Here is a 15,901-nt window from a genome sequence, read left to right as displayed (position 1 = left end):
ATGTCACCTATATTCAATTTCAGTCCATTAAATGTGACAAAAAGTTTATCATAATTTATTAGAAGTCAATAATGCGAACAAACAAACACACACACACACAGACATTCTTCTTTATATATATATATTGTAACGCTTACACATTTTTGACTAACAAACTGCGATTTGAAAGCTAGCAAATGTATTTAAAGTTGAGCAAAGCTATTTTTATTTCATCGTAAAACTTACAAATTTTTTTTTAACAAACTCTACGATTTGAAAGCAAGCAGTGACAACACTTCTCGAAAGAAAGCAGATTTTTATCTCCAACGTGCGAGATTGTTCCTACTCGAAAAAATGAGGTCGAAAATTAGAGTTTTCAGAATTAATTAATATCTCAGATTTTAGCTATTTTTGGGGAGGCAGTGGATGTCGACCTTTCTCAGGACCCAAAAAAGAACTGTAGAAAGCTTAGTGACGATAGCTATAGTAGTAGCTGAGTTAATTGCAAACAAATACACAAACATTCTTCTTTATATATATGTAGTGTTGGCAGTGGCGATAAATGCAAAGCATATTTTGCTTCCCTTAAAGCTAAGACTAATCTAAATAAAATTCATGCTTTATTCCGTAAATTAAAATAAGCTAACACTGTAGCCTTTACATTTAAAATCATTTGAGTGAAAGAAAACTAGCATTATGCTAACTCATAAAAACACACATTCGCCGATACCGACGTACATATAATACTCGACCAACCCGCAGATCTTGACGTCATTGGCCAATCAGCAGCAACCATGTTAGCTTACCACCGATTGACCTCCGATCAAAATTTGCATAAGGAAAAATTAAAGCCAACAAACGGCCCTGTTTTCCTCATGCAAATAGAAAAACAAAACTTACACAGAATTACAGAAGTTCATAGTTCAATTCTATTATACGAAAGCACTTATTGTCTTTAAACACTGAAAACATCTAAACAAAACTTCCTTAAATTAACAGCAGTCGCCGCTTTTGTAAATAAGTCCGCAGTATTTAATTTACTGGTGATAAATTCAAGGTCAAACACTCCATCATTTACTAGTCTTCTAATAAAGTGATATTTTATGTCTCTCTGCTTAGTTCGGCGATTTTCTATTGGCGATCTAGAAAAATCAATGGCAGACTTGTTATCACAAAATAGTTTATATTCTCTTAAATTAAACTTTAAAATTTCATCTTGTAAGACATTTTTTGTCCACATTAATTCCTTCGCTGCTTTAGATAAGGCGATATACCCCGCTTCCATGGTTGATAAACTTACACTTTTTTGTTTAACAGTTTTCCAGATTACCAGTACTTCATCTAAATATAATATAAATCCTCCCATGGACAAGTTGTCATTCCTATTACTTGCATAATCAGCATCTGAATAACAATATAAATTTAGATGTTTAATCTTCGATAAGTTTAATTTATATAATTTAGTACTATTGAGATACCCAAGCAATTTCAACAATGCTTCCCAATGCCTAATTCCAGGATTCTCCTGAAACTGTGATAAGATATTCACTGCATATGTAATATCAGGCCTTGTCCTGTTAGCTACAAGAACTAAACATCCCAACAGATTTCTAAAGGGTAATGTATGCATTTCCGCAATTTCTGCACTTGTAGATGGACAATCTAATTTGGTAAGAATAATGCCTTTATCTATGGGAAGTGAAGTTATTGGTATCAGAAAATGTTTAAATTTTTCAAAAGTTTCTTCTATATATTTTTGCTGATATATAAAAACCTCATTCTCGTTCTCTAAGAATTCAATTCTAAGTAACATTTCAGTTTTGCCTAATACTTTAAGATCAAAAAACTTACTCAGCTGTGAAATTACTTTATACCATATTGATCTGTACTAAAAATCACAATATCATCTACATATAACAAGAGAGTTACATCTGAACTTTTATAAACACAATTACACCATTGTATTTTCTTAAAATGTGGATTTTCTAAAGTACTTTCAAATTCACAAAACCATTCATGGCCGCTTTGATGTAGACCGTAAATGGCCTTGTGTAATAAACACACTTTATTTTCCTCTTCAATAAATCCCTTTGGTTAGGTCATATATATTTTTCATTTAGGTTTGCATATAAATATGCATTCTTTACATTTAACTGACAATTAGTCCATCCATATATAAACATACCAGTATAGTGAAAAATATTCTTATGATTGAAAAATTTACTACAGGACTGTAAACGTCATGAAAATCTTCACCTCTTTTCTGCCTGAATCCCTGTGCTACTGAACGTGCTTTGTATCTAACCACTTGATTCTTTTCATTTCTTTTTAGCATATAGAACAATTTGTTTCCTAGCATAGTTTTATTTTCTGGCTTTTCGACTAATTCCCAAACCTTTCTTTTCTTCATTGTGTCAATTTCTTCTTTCATTGCCTTATCCCATTCTTCGGCATTTACTGATTTTCGTGCTTCTTTAAAATTTTGTGATATAACAATTTCTACGGAATTTGCCTCTTCAGACACGGAGCTAGTCTCCTTTTCTACAAAATTAATAAATAATAAATTAACCCGAGTATTCGTTTTTTCCAATAAAATCAAACTTATCTTTTTCAAATTTAATATTTCTTGCCTCACAATACATTTCAATATCATTATAGGATCTAAAACGGGTGTCTGTTCCCTCTACATAATAATATATGTCTGTACATCTTCCGTCTGGCCTTTTAACTGCTTTTCTTTGCCAGTTTAAGTCTGATTCTTCTTTCGGGGTAAATTTATCATCTGAGAACTTTATTTCTTCTCTAGAAGTTTCCTGTTCTTCATCTGATTCTGCTAATAGCTCAGGTTCCTCTAGTCTTTTAAACTTAGTTTTTGTCTGGGGTATATCTAATGCTAAAAAATTCATCCAGTAACTGAATTATCCTTGCTTTTTGTTTTGAGTTCGAATTGCTTCTGTAGAACTTCCCATGCTTCTTTACCACTTGAGCATTCTTGTATCAGCAACCTGAACTCAGTTTTAATTCCATAATATAATGTAGTGAAGGCTCTGTTCTCTCTCAATGTGAATTCCTGCTTTTCACGTCTTGTTGTACTTTTATCTAATTCTTCTTCTTCGTCCTCTATGAAGATCCAACAATTTCTATCCAGTACCAGCATTTTAATATCGACTTTCCATCGATCCCAGTTTTTGTCTGATTTCTGTTCCAGGAAGCAAATGGCATCCTGGAACAGAAATCAAAGTATCATCAAATTCAATTTTTCAACGAACTTCACATTACAGGTTTCTATTAATCTGCGTTCTTCTGGTAGCCATATCCTATAACCCATAGTTTCCTTCACATATCCTACCATGATTTCTTCTTTGCACCTCATTTGTAATTTATTTCTAATCTGTTTTCGCATGCCAACTACCAAATATTTTAAAATAAACAACGTTGGGTTTTCTATTTAGAAACATTTCATAAGGGGTTCGGTTGCTTTTATGACATACTCTGTTCCATGTATGTATGAAACAGCCAAGAGCTTCTGCCCACCATTCTTTTCCCATTTTACCATCATTAAGCATAGCTTTAACTGCATCTAATGCCGTTCGGTTAAAATGTTCACACACAATGTTCTCTTCTGGGCTGTACGCGTTTGTGCGTTCAACACTAATTCCATTTTCGGCTAAGTACCCTTCGAATTGCCTGTTGCAGAATTCCTCACCGTTATCGGTGCATATACTTATTAATTTCCTATTCGTCAGTCTTTCCATTTGCCTATGATAATTCTTAAAGTTGTAGAATGATTAATTTTTTTTCATACAATACACTGTTACTAATCTACTATAGTCATCCACAATAGTGAGGAAATATTTACTCCCACCGTTAGATGAAACTGGGAGTGGGCCACAAACGTCTAAATAAACCGACTGCAATGGTTTATTTGATCTCTTCGGAACAGTTTTAAAAGTTATTCTACTAGATTTAGCAATAATACACGGTTCACACCTCTCCATTGGTTTTTCAATTTCTGGTAACCATTTCACGCTTTGATTCTTACTAGTATTCTTAACATAATCAAAATTTACGTGGCTAAATCTCCGAAGCCATAGCATCGTATTGTCTACTTTATTTAACTTTCCAATTTCTGTACCGTAACCAGCTTCCTTTTTATCTGTTGCATATCTAAATGGTTTTACGTGATAAAGTCCGTCATATCGTTTAGCGTAGCATAATCTATCCCAATTATTAAAATATATCCACATCTTCCCTTTTGAAATCACAAAATGAACACCTGCCTTTTCTAACCTTGCTCCCGATAGTAAATTTCTTTTTAGATTTGGATTATATAACACATTATCTAACTCAATCCAATTTATTCGATTGCCTACTTTTACTGCAAATTTGACGGTACCCTTTCCTTGTACTTTACTTTCAGAATTTCCTACAGCTAAAGACATACGTATATCATCTATTTCTTCAAAATTTGTCATTAAATTTCTATTATTACAGAAATGAGTTGTAGCTGCAGTATCTACGACCCAATTAAATTTACCTGCGTTACCTCCTTTATCTGTAGTTGTTACATAATTTTCTACTAACATTAATTCTTTATCTTTAAACTGTCCATTATTATCGTCTATTTTAAATTTCTGATTTTTACTTACATTTTCTTCACATTGAGCGATTAAGTGTCCAAATTTATGACAATGAAACAAGGTCCTATTCTCATATTCCCCATTTCTCTGAATTTGTTCCCCATTTCCCTGCGTATCTTTCCCTGCATTTGAACTAATAGTATTGAACACGCTTACCTTGCTGTCTTCTAAATCAGCATTTACCATAAGTCGGCTTTCTTCCCTTACCAGTTCTTCAGCAATTCTTTCCAGCGTAAAATCTTCGTCCTTCCACCTTAGATCAACTGTACAATGCCGGCGTATTCCTTGGGTAATCTCCTTATTGCCTGAAATCCTTTAAAAAGATCTGGCAAGTTGTGTGCAGCTTCAGCCAACTTTGCAGTCATTTTTATCCTCGCGATGAATAATCCTATTTCTTCATTTGGGGTATATCTAATGCTAAAAAATTCATCCAGTAACTGAATTATCCTTTCTTTTTGTTTTGAGTTCGAATTGCTTCTGTAGAACTTCCCATGCTTCTTTACCACTTGAGCATTCTTGTATCAGCGGCCTGAACTCAGTTTTAATTCCATAATATAATGTAGTGGAGGCTCTGTTCTCTCTCAGTGTGAATTCCTGCTTTTCACGTCTTGTTGTACTTTTATCTAATTCTTCTTCTTCATCCTCTATGAAGATCCAACAATTTCTATCCAGTACCAGCATTTTAATATCGACTTTCCATCGATCCCAGTTGTCATGGTTTAGCAGCTCAAAACTTTCAGGTAGTAATGACATCTTCAATTAAGCGTGAGCACAACGACTTGAACAAACTTCTAAGACAGGTCAGCTTCTTTTCATGGATAACGGCCCTCTTCATCTACATTCATTCAATGCTGAGTTGAACTGGGTAACAGGTTAGCTGTTGGCTCTGGGCCCATAACCCTTATGGCAGTGGAGATAAATGCAAATCATATTTTGCTTCCCTTAAATAAAGCTAAGACTAATCTAAATAAAATTCATGCTTTATTCCATAAATTAAAATAAAATAAGTTAGTACTGTAGCCTTTACATTTAAAATCATTTGAGTGAAAGAAAACTAGCATTATGCTAACTCATTATAACTCATTCGCCAATACCGGCGTACATATAATACTCGGCCAATCAGCGGCAACCACGTTAGCTTACCACCGATTGAACTCCGATCAAAATTTGCATAAGGAAAAACTAAAGCCAACAATTATAGCCATCAAGCGATGTATGTCAGGGGTAAAATGAATCTGAATCTGTTAAGAATGAATGCGAAGTTGCTGGTTACGCTTTTTGCACCTCCGTATTTGGTTACATTAGTGGATACTCTGAGAAGACGATGTGTAGGATGCGCTTGAGCAGTTTATCTCAGTATTTCCCCTTACTGTACTCGCTGTCACTTAATGCACATTTAAGAACACAAATTTTCTTTCCTGGAAGGGTAACTAGCTGTAAGCATCGATAAGAATGCACTAGATAAGATGGCATGGCGAGAAATGTACGCGTTCCTAAACAAACTCCCCCAAATTTATTGCCCTTCTTAAACGGAAAGGTTTCCACATGTGAGTTGTGAGTGAGAGGACTTTACTTGAACGTCTCATGTTCTCATGAGCTCGTATTTCTAGGGAAATAGAGTATTGCAAGATCTGCTTATTGTTAAACTAAAACGTTAGGAATTCTAATTTTTGTCCTTGAAATTGTGGTTTAGTTTTATAAAAGTAGTACTGGAGCTCATCTTATTTAGGGCTCCGGTGTGTTCTGGCTACAATTGTAATTTATCTTAAAAATTTAGAAGCACCGGAGCTGGGCTCCGCCACAATTTAAGCACTGGGCATGCCACTTCTATTGTTCTGGTATTTTTACTAACCCAAACTGCCCAGCTGTGGCTCAAATGAAAAATGGACAGGACCCCTATCGTAATGTGCCCGGTGCTGCATGGAGCCTCTGAGGTGACAGGCACCGCACATCTACAATTAATTAGCATTCCCCTTATCCAGAGCATCCCAAGATGGTATGGGAAAGGGTGAGAGGCCTTAACACCAGTCGCTGATTGAAATACAGTGCCATACAAGAGGCTTGGCAGATAGTACATTGCCATACAATAATACTTTGGTTCATACACCATGTCGCATTTAAAGTACAACATATTACATATTGTTACGGATTTGGTATAGAAATAGCTAATGTTAGTAGAATTATAAATTAAATTGTTTTATTCCCCGTGCAGTGAAGCGCATGACGAATATTAAGAAAAGGCTATGCCTGAAAATTAAAAATACAAGAGCATGTGCATTTAATAAATAAATATCTCTTTTTGATTTCGAGAAAGTACTGGAAAATTCTAGCGCGTGATTTTAAAATCTTATAAAAGGAGGAAAACATCTCAGTTCGTAGTAGTTGCTTGCTTAGTTTGTTGTTTAGAAAACTGCTCTTGTTGATTGTAGCGAATTCGCGGATTAGCGTTCTTTAGCTGTTTTGAATTACGTTCTATTGGATATTTGAGTAGTTAAAAGATAACTACTGTGAGATATTGTAATACTGCATGATAATTTGAGAAAATTTAAGCATTTTTGTTGTGATAATAATAAATTTTTGTTCATTTTTCATCGGACTTGTGCATTCATTTCATAACGAGCCCGTACGCACGCAACAATTTTTGGTGTCAGAAGTGGGATTTGAATGCCAATAACAAGAGGGATGGAAGAACAATTGAGACAGCTCATTACTGATTTTGCTGCTTTCCAAGAAAAGATGGAAGCTGGCCAAACATCTTTTAAAGGAGAAATGAAATTGGGCCAGGAATCCCTCAAAAGAGAAATGAAATTGGGCCAGGAATCCATTAAGGAAGAGATGAAATCTCTTAAAAATGAGATGAAAGCAGGTCAGGACGAAATGAAAAGATGTATAGATGTTTGTAAACGCATGGCTGCTTTTTAAATATGCGACAAGCGGTTTGGTGGAAGGGAAGAGGAATGGAGACCCCCCGGGGTGCTCTCCATCAAGATGGGGGGTGGAACTGAGCTAAATAGCACCGTCACCTGTAAGGTGCTCAATGCTGTTGCCAACGACAGGCGTATCTTGCACTCCTTGCCAAGAGGAATTTTGTGGGTTTGGGCTGATTTTACAGTCAGACAAGTGAGCATAAGTAATAACAACAAAGTTACTGGAGCACTAGGAGGGCAAATGATGAGATATTGGCTTTTAGCATTATATGTTCACTGAGTTCTGTTTGCACAATACTGCATTCTATTGCATTGTTTGTACAATATCCTGTTTGTTTTGTGTGCATTCTGTTTTGTTTTGTTCTGTTTGTACGCTGCGGTTGGAAGTAAAAAAAAAAAATTCTATAATTTGATTCGTTTCAAAAGAGAATCTGCATTTGTGACTATTCAAATCATTTCGTTTAAAGGAGATGTGACATGTTCTCCGGCTTTTACTTTTTCAAATGATCTAAGAAATTGCTCTTCATTTCATTTCAGTTCCATGAAAGGGTCAACCGGGATGAATTGTGCAGGAGTTTATTGCAACGTTATCTGATCATCGTCTTCGCTCCCACCAGCAAGCCTATAGATAGGAACAAGGAATGGATTCTTGGTAGAGAAAACAGTGTTATGTCCTATCATATCTGTAAGTCTTTTTAGGATTTGATTGTTACCTGCTATAGGAAATAAGACATGGGAAAATAAAACAAGTCACTGAAACATAATTTGTAAACATAATTTCACTTTGATTTCTTCCCGACCGTAAAAGTGGGGGGGGGAGAAAAGGTATTTGTGATGCAATTAAAACTACTGAAATATTTTTATATGTATCTTTTATTTTACACATTTAATTTTTGCATTTCTAAGCAATAGAAATGTTTAAAATTTAGAAATCGAAGTGTTTTAAATTTGAAATATAACTTTTTTATTTAAATTTAGTACAACTTCAACGTGAGGGTGGCATTGATTAGAAAAATGATTTTTAGCATTTCGAGCGATAATTTCACATGGGTCTCTCATTTTTAAGCAGCTTTATTCTGCTTGGATTATGGAAAGCCACTGCAATAAAAGTTTTCATTTGTTGCTGTAAAAATCTGAATCAGTAATTGAAAGCTGAAAACTAACATTTTTGTTTAAATACAGAAAATCTCAACATCGCAATAACATTGATTGTAAAAATGATTATGTGCATCTATAAAGAGAGAATAATCTCATGCAGACTCTTAAAAATTTCAGTCGAAGCATACTGCAGTAAGATTTTGCATCTTTTAATGCTAAAAATATGAAAAATTCAGAAAAAGGAAATTGAAATTTAGTATTTTTATTTTAATTAATAAAACTGCAGCCTCAAATGACATTGATTGTAAAAACCATTTTGTGCATTTTAAGCGATAATCTCGCATAAGTCTTTTTTTTTTTTTTCAAGTGACTGTATTCTGCTCGCTTCCTTGAAAATCTCAATAATGGAAGTTATTACTTAGAATTTTGATGCTTGAAAGCACTTTCCAACCATACAAAAAAATGGCTAACGCACAGATTTAAAATATTAATAAATTTCGATTGTATCTGTTCAAAACATCTGTTTGCGAATTCGCGGCAATTTTCCAGTATTTAATCTAAAATTCTCAAGACTGAGTTTGAGCAAAAATTAAGATGAGTAATATTTTCATTGCTGTAAATACATCACTATCATGATCAATAATTATATTAATATGAATTATAATAATTAGATAATTGTAGGATAATTTTTTAAACTGAAATAAATTCCTCAAACAAAAAATAAAGCTGCCAAAACAATTTAAAAGGCATTATAAAAATTGCCAAACAACAAAATGTCGCCAAACATCGTGGTTTGTAATTTTAATTTGAAATTTCAGTTATACATATTAGGTGCAAACTCAGCCTTAGTTTGATGTAGATTTTCAATAACTCTGTTGATTTTGAAAGCATCGGACACAAGTCTCTTCTCTTCAGGAGCAAACAGCCACCAGCGGCCGAGCGATAAAGTCGCTGAACACTGGTAGTTCGATACGATGTTCAAATTCCGCAAATGGATTGGCTGCATGAGTCATTTCGTGGCTTTCACCATTTGAAATGTGTATACGAGCCAGTTTCCCTTAGAAAGTCCTCTATATGAAGGCATCCTTCCCTTAGATAGCCCTCAAGGCTTTACCATCATCTCAATAAATAAAATCAGGAGCAAAGAAATTCTCTGAAAATATCTATGCCTAACTTGGCCGAGCAGTAAAGTCGCTGAACATTAGTAGGTTGGAATCCCGGCAAACGGGCTGGCTGCATGACGTTTTCGTGCTTTTCCTGATGTGTAACATGTATACGAACCAGTTTTACTTCGAAAATCCTCCACGAAGGCATCACTCTCTTTAGGCAGATATTCCTGGAGGGCTTTAGCGTAATTAAAATATAATACTGTACCCGAATAAGGTTACATTTTTTCTCGAATTTTTTCATCAAGGTTATTATTAGTGAGTTGTAAGTTATAAATAAGAACCGGTTTATTTCAGCGAGTGACCGGTACTCATCTGATCCCATAAAAAGAAGAAATTTCTACCCTAGAGAGAGTGTACGCTTACTTACTTACCACCAGCTCAGTTGCTGTACCTCCTGTTGTATGACTCAATTGATGGAGCATTCTATTATCACTAGGCCCAGCCAAAATTTTCCGTGGAGTATTAAAAATTGTAGCGAAATTTATAAGTTACTCTGGAAGATGGGTTATTAAAGAAAGCCTGTGCTGAATGAGTATTTTAGCAGTGTTTTATGCATTGTGATTGTGAGTTTATAGAGAATGTTGACTGTAGAGTTTGGATATAAGAAGTTATTCTGATGCATTAAAACGAACAATATCAACTGGGTATATTAATGTGCATCCTATGTGCTATTCACATATTTCCAGAGTTCCTATTTAATATTTGCTTGTCACGTTCATTGTACTCACTCGTGTTGAGTTGAAAACTGTGTTCATTGAAAAACATGTGCGGTTCACTTTTACACGGAGCACCATTTTATATCTGCTTGGCATATTGAACTGGTTACTGGTAGCGAACACTTGAAGATGAGACTAGAAAATATTAAGAGTATATGCAGGACTAACGCTAGTTTACGAGACTTGAAATATTAGAGTATACGTTTAAGAACACTCATCTTTTCTACGGGTTTCCCTAGTAGAACGGCAGATATAGCATTGTCCCATTTTACTTTTTTATTTATTTTGTGCAGTGTGCTTCTTTGCATATTCTTCGATCATTCCTTAAGCAGTGTTATTTGCATTCATTCTATTATGCCTGCATTCTTAATATCTTTCTTGTGCTGCATTCAGGGTTGAGCAATATATCTGGAGACTAGCCTCCGTTAGGTGAGTAAGCATTGTGCATGCACCCTGCTCACTATGTTTATCTCAATTATATTGCTGAATGCTTAATCATTCCTGTTATTTGCAGCAGATTAGTGCTTGTTTTTATGTAGAGAAGTCAATTGAATGGCATAGCACCTTTTGTTTTGTTTTCTATTAGTTTTATTTAAAATGGTTCGAACAAATGATTTAGTATTCTCTTATGTAAACTTTCAGCCCTCATAGGCATCTGTTCACATGAAATTTCGCATGTGCATTATATTACTAAAACACATTTTTTAAAATTGTATATTTTTATATCTAATTCTTGAAGATGATTCATGAAATATGAATTCCGTAGTAATAAAAAAATTAAAAGGCATTGTACATAATACCTATAACTAGCTGGGAATGTATGAAATTATTCATATTTCATACATTTCCTAGGAATACCAAATGAGAAACAGGCAAAGCATGAAATACATTTTTGATTCATTTTGAAGAACCTAAACTACTTACTAGAAGTTAATAAATCATGTATGAAAACCCAAATGACTACTAAGAAGGAACCATGGGACTAATGGTTCCTGAATCGCTAAGATGTGTATTTGTGGAAAAGAAAAGTACATTGATTTATCATTTTAAAGGAAGCGTCAATACTGTACAGTACTACGTTGCGGATGCCGAGTTATTTCCCGTACTTCATGAAAACTCATTTGAGTACTGGACATGGGCGAAGCGACAGAATGTTGAAAGAACTTTCAACCAAATACAAAAACATTGCACATAAATGATACTGAACTGTACAACCACCTTTGTGAGCTCTGCCGGAAAAAACAAAAAGTTATTAATAAAGGGCATTGTTGTGAAACTTATGACTATTTCTGAAATTAATTTCCGTTGTCAGGTAGATTGTTGTCTTACTGATTCCCAGTCTCGACCAGATAAAAAATACAAATTTATAATGTTGTATCAAATTCATCTCGCTACTTTTTTACGTATTTTGAATGACAGATTTTTAATGGGACTCTTTCATTACTTTTTCAAAATAACATTTGTACTTTTGAGGAATGAACATCTTTTAATAAAGAGCATTTGTCATTCTATAGAATGTTTATGCATTATACACAAAGCCTAGGCAAAATATGTAATTCTTCAGATGATATAATTTATTTCTTCAGGTAATATAATTTAATTCTTGAGATGATATCATTTTTGTGCATTCCGAGTTATAAAATGAATGAAATGTAACGCTGTTAAGTGAAACTAGCTCCAGGGTGTCTCTATGGTAAATAAATACAGTGAATTTTAAAGAATGCATTTATTCTATTTTGCTTTATGCGCTATCGACGAAGTAGGTTTAATTTAATTTTAGGTTAAGTATAAATGGAATGCAAGAAAAATGTGCATAATTTAATATTTACAAGGAAGCAATGTGGTGTACACATCAGACTCCTTTGAAATGCCCGAAAAATATCCATCCATCTTCTCAGTATTTATTTTCCCAAATAATCCCGTTCCAAATTTTCAAACTAGTTAGCCAAAAAGCCTTTGCAATCATCAACTTAATCAATTATCAAAAGGATGATCCATGCTTATTGCGTTATTTGCGGGAACTTCATTAATGCTTTCACCTTGTTTAAAATTTTTGTATTCGTCTGCGAGACTATCTGCACAGTCGTAAAGCGTTACCATGGTTACCAGTTTTTGCTTTACCATTGTTATTGTTAAAAATAAAATAAAATGGCTGTTCTAAAGCTTCAAAGTTGTGTTTTAATTGTTTATTTAGACAACATTTTTTAATTACACCTGAAGCTTCAATTTCAGACCATGTTAATTCACTGCTGTATATCCATATAAGAGGTTCTGCTCCATCAAAACTTCTTTCTGTGCCTTAGTGTAATAATGAATGCATTGTAGAATGTTGTAAGCTCTTTTAGGTTTGTATTAATATCATTTGAGTGTATTCTGGACTTTTAAAATTTAAACACATAAGTGGAAAAATATGAATAACTGGCTGAGAGGCAGGCACCGCATCGCCAGACGAGATCATTTCTAGTCAAAAGAGGACTTCTGGTAAGCCTAATGATATTCCAAGTTTTCTCGCAGTATCTCTATATTTAGCTTCTCAGCTAATATCTTAATTTTCTGTCATAAGCAAAGTTAATAATTTAAATAACAATATTAACAATGTTCCATTATGTAACAGTGTTTCATTATGTAACACTGTTCCGTTAACAATGTTCCGTTAGCAATTTTCTGTTAATAACGTTTTGTTCTTTCTATTTAAATGAATGAATGAGTATTTATTTAAATTTTGATTAAATATTTATTTGAATCTCCTTTGAATTTAGGTGAACTGTTGTTGGAATGGGAAGGTCGTCAAGCTCGTATCGTCCGCCCAGATGTGTAAACTGTCAATGGCGCCCTACACATGATTTGATCGTGTAATGATGATGAGGCGTGATCTTACCAAATCAGGTGCTCCCATTGGTCCACCTAGCAATGGCTTCTTATCCATCATTCCAGCATTTTTGCAGTCGCGATCTTTTTCTGAAGACCAACACATCATAGAAAGAATAAAGGAAAACATAAAAAGGCAACGAAAACTGCTGTCAAACACTTACTGTGGTTAAGAGAAAAAAAGAAAGTTTCCCCCCCCCCCAAAAAAAAAACTCTCTGAAAAGTGCATTTTAGAAGAAGAGGTGATTTCTGTGCAGTGTTGTGTTCTTTCATTGTGCAGGAACGTGAACCTTCAGACCAATACCAGAAAATGTATTACAAATTCACGAACTGAAGTGTAAAAAAATGTATGTTTTGGGGTAGGGTATGAATAATTCTGAAATTTGCTTATAATTCAAAGAAAGCCAGTGAAGTGACACCATGGACAATTTTTTGAGAGCTTTTAGATAGAATTTATCAAAACATGTTAAATGGTGAAGAGTAAAATTTATTGCAACATCTAAACTCATTTTTTAATTACAGTACTGAACACGAAATTTGCTGTCAATGTACAGCTGTTCTTAGTTCTATCTATAAAAGGTGAAAGTACCATTCCTGAATACTTGGGATTTTAGAGAAATAATCCACAAAACCTCTACTATGTTTCTTCCCTACTTTACAAAACTTTGTTATTGTATATTAATCTAACACAAAAATTGTTTAAGAAATTTATTTATTCATAATGAAGCGATACACAGATTGAAGTGTGTCAAAAACTATTTAAAGTATATTTATTTTATTAATAACAAATTCTATGTTTTGTGGAATACAATCATTAGAGTCATAGTTTGCTTATTACAAATGGCATCACACAGCTGCTTCAAAAACTACTTAGTTGTAGATTGAAAATTATTTGAAAACAAAGGGATTGTATATATTACATATATAGTATGCCCATATTATACTTATAAATTATATTAATTCAGACATTCATTGAGTTAAAAGTACATGAGAATATATCTTATTCAGTTCTACTTTTAAAAATCTTTGCTGGCAAAACTGATTCAAATTAATGAATTAAATCTGCTTTGCGAGACCATTTTGTTTAATGTAATTTCTTACTTATGTATTGTACTAAAGCTGTTCCCCTAAAAAAATACTGTTATGCTTATGATGCTGAATCATATTATTTGCAATAATATTATTATTACTAATGTAGAAAGATATTTTTATGTATGTATATACGTGTGTGACGAAGAAACACACCTTTGTTGAAATGCTTCATAACACACACTGCTGTTTTGTCAGTTTGTAGTAATATATGCTTGAATGTTAATGTTTGACCAATGTATGAAAATGTAAATCTTACCAATGTATGGAAATATTTAAATTGTTGGATATAAATGAAAGGACCACTTTGGTTCACAAAATGCTACAGCAGAAAAAAAAATTGTGACTTGCTTTAGTTTTTCTTATTTTTGTGCCCAGTTGGAATAGGTGGCACTATATGGGTGCTATGATTCCGTAGTATGTTGTATTATTATGGTTACTATTTTATTACAAAAACCGTTAATGATTATTTTTGCAGCAGCACACAATAAAGCATTTGCTGTATTAGATGTGAACAAAACTTTGTTGTGGTCTTTGTCCTCCCCCTTATTGTGAATTAACGAGACTGTCAATCCAGAATTTTAATAAGAATTATTTGGAAAACGACATTTCCTTAATTTTTTTAACTTGTTTTACAATTGATAATTTACCAATTTCATGATTGATATGGACTTTTTTCCTACTAAATGAATTCGGAAAATTCTGATTTAAATTACATGTTTCTAAACCATTTACTGTTATGTAATAAATGAATTATTCTTTTTCATCTAATGATAGAACTTCCAAGGTTTCTAATCTGCAAAATTTATATAAATACATATTTCTTTTTCTGATGCATATAAAACTTTCCGGCTCATATTAGCATTTTAAAACAAAAAAACTAAATTAAATAAACTAGTAATTTTTAAATAGTTTTTTTAAAGCTGAAATTCAGATTTTTTTTAAACAAAAATAAAATAAATATAAAACATGAAATAAAGATTTAAGGGGAAAAAATGGCAAATAAAGCTACTAGAAATATTTAAAAGTAACTTTAAACATTTAACTTTTAGAATTTTAAGATAAAATATTTAAGACAAATACGCTTACTGTAATTTTTAAATTGTGTAAATTTACTTGCTTGAATTTTGACCCTTTTAAATTAAACAAAAACACATATTAAAAATATAAACAAAAATATTAAAATACAAAAGCACAAAATAAAACATGTTACAATTTAAACATTGCAGGCATTGTTTTGTTTGAATTTTAGTATTTTAAACTAAAACTTTTCAAACAAAAATAAAATAAATATAAAACATGAAATAAAGATTTAAGGGGAAAAAATGGCAAATAAAGCTACTAGAAATATTTAAATGTAACTGTAAGCATTTAACTTTTAGAATTTTAAGATAAAATAAGACAAGTATGCTTAC

At 33.0% G+C, this 15,901-nt stretch overlaps 1 long non-coding RNA gene across 9 annotated transcripts in view; it reads left to right on the top strand.

Annotated features, from left to right (window-relative positions):
• Positions 1-15,006, top strand: part of LOC146996643 (uncharacterized) — a 47,252-nt gene extending 32,246 nt beyond the window's left edge. For 6 of the 9 annotated variants that reach the window (XR_015041541.1, XR_015041542.1, XR_015041545.1 and 3 more), the window contains one exon: positions 13,289-15,006. This is a non-coding gene — a long non-coding RNA (uncharacterized LOC146996643). Of the gene's footprint in view, positions 1-1,497; positions 1,650-8,083; positions 8,232-13,288 lie in introns of all 9 variants that reach the window. The other 3 variants (XR_015041539.1, XR_015041540.1, XR_015041546.1) reach the window with 3 other exon arrangements.
• Positions 15,007-15,901: the final 895 nt, after the last annotated feature.

This window comes from Stegodyphus dumicola, chromosome 6, assembly GCF_044657685.1.
Source record: "Stegodyphus dumicola isolate Sdum_Otavi_A_Nest chromosome 6, ASM4465768v1".
NCBI classification, from domain to species: Eukaryota; Metazoa; Arthropoda; class Arachnida; order Araneae; family Eresidae; genus Stegodyphus; species Stegodyphus dumicola.
This window is presented reverse-complemented; position numbering and strand designations above follow the sequence as displayed.